The sequence below is a fragment of the Austrofundulus limnaeus genome, unplaced genomic scaffold (genome assembly GCF_001266775.1).
Source record: "Austrofundulus limnaeus strain Quisiro unplaced genomic scaffold, Austrofundulus_limnaeus-1.0 Scaffold471, whole genome shotgun sequence".
NCBI classification, from domain to species: Eukaryota; Metazoa; Chordata; class Actinopteri; order Cyprinodontiformes; family Rivulidae; genus Austrofundulus; species Austrofundulus limnaeus.
In genome coordinates, this window is record NW_013952873.1 from 97,485 (window position 1) to 99,498 (window position 2,014).

The window sequence follows — 2,014 nt, forward strand, 5'->3', positions numbered from 1 at the left end:
AGCAAGGTTTAAGAATCCTTCAGCAAAAAAATTCTCATGTTTTTTTTTTTTTGTAATTAGATATAAAACCTGTAGGTATGAGATAATGTCCAAAAACATCTCAGTCCACAGTAACATTCCCTGTGTGCTGTTTAATAATGAAAAAAGGCTGTGAAAAAACTAAAGCACATTTAAAATAATATTCTGCATTAGCTTGATTTCTTACACAAATAGGTTCACATGTTTGAGTTATACTAAATCAATAAATATTTAATTTAAAAAGCCATAATTTGACCTTTTGTTACAGTCAAGCTGTTGTAATAAATTTCAGAACCCTTTCAAAGCTGATTTAATGTAATTTTATTTAGTTTTTTTTTTTTAAATAATCAATCAATTTATTACACCTGTCTGGGTTGAGGATGGACTAACTTTTTGATGTGCCACGAACTTAAACATGGTTGATAATGTTGAGGACTAGCAGTGTTTGTTATAAGCTGGGACAAAAGGTTAGAACAAGGGTCGCATAAACATCTGGTAAGAACATTCTGGAAAAGTTGACATCATCAAACAGTCCACAAATAGATTTAAAAAGTGTGTATTGGGTGGTCTTAAATTTCCAGCCCAATCCTTGGAAGAGACCACCCTTCCTGGATACGTAGAATTTGTGTTATGAAAACAGTTTGGGTATAAAAGGGTCTGGTTTCTAAATACGTCAGTTCAGTTTTGGATGTCTTTTCTGTCGGATGTAACGAACTGCTGAACTCAATGGACTCCCTCTTCGGCTGGCCAAAAAAGCGACGTCTCCTCATCTTTTTTCATCTTGACAACAGAGAAATGCTGCCCTTTCAATAACTTGTTTTAATTAAGATTCATCCTGAGTTCCTTTAAGGCTCTGGATGATGTCCTGTTGGCGTCATCTCTAGGTTTCAGTGTAGTTCTTCAGAGCTGAGTTTGGAGCTGCGCTTCCCAATCTGAGACCATAATGTCCTCAGTGTGAGGTGTTGCCTCATGAACATGTTCTCATTATTAATAGAGAGGAATGTTGGTTTAAGAGAGGAGTAAAGGAAGACATTTTGTTAAGAGAAAAAGGGGTGGGGGGTCCCGTGTCCATTTGTCCCCTTCTTACATGCTTTTATCACCTATGTTTCCATCAACCTTTTTTAGGCACATTTTGAAATATCGCATGAGAAAAGTTGATTAGTAAGTTTGAGTAAATTGAACAATTGTTTGAAAAAACTTATGTATTTATTTATTCATCTTTTTTATTTATCTATGCACCATGTGTATGACATCGCAATGAGTATTGTCACGGTTTCAGGTAGGTTTGACCTAAGAACGCAGACGCTCAAATAAAATAACTTTGTTTTGAACAAAACAAAACCCAGCAAGGGAACAAAAAGCTCAGTCAACAGAGAATAAGGCACAAAGAGAACACAACGCACAACTGGTGAGTGAAGCGAAGCTGAGGAGCTAAAAGGGCTGATGAGAGAAGTGGCTGCAGCCGTGATGTGCGAGATGTGAAGATGGATGGGCGTGGCAAGCTGACTGGAAAAATATGGTCTGAGGGAGAAGTAACTGGTGCAGAGAAAAACAGGACTAATCACAAAGTAGAGAAAATGAATGGAATGACCAAAGAGGAAATAAAACTAACATAAAACTCGGATCTTACAATGAGGCATAACATTATATCAACTTAAGTCCTAAACAAGAATTAAGCAGTTGTATTGTGATTGTTATAATTCTACAGAACTTCCTGTTTCACTTTTAGTTTAAAGATGACTCACTAAAACAAAAAACAACCGGTTGACGTTTGGTTTACCTACATTATTCTTCCAGTGTGGAACTGCTGCGAGTTGTGCGACGACGGCTGTGATGCATTTTCTCTTTAAGGCTGACAGTCGAGAGAGAGAGACAGCTAGAGTGGTGGGGGGTGGGGGGGGGGGGGGGGGGGGGGGGGGCAGCCAATAAGAGGCAGTGGATGCAGAAACACTGTTTGTAACACCTTGTGGTAGAGAGTGAGGGGGTGGGATAGTGG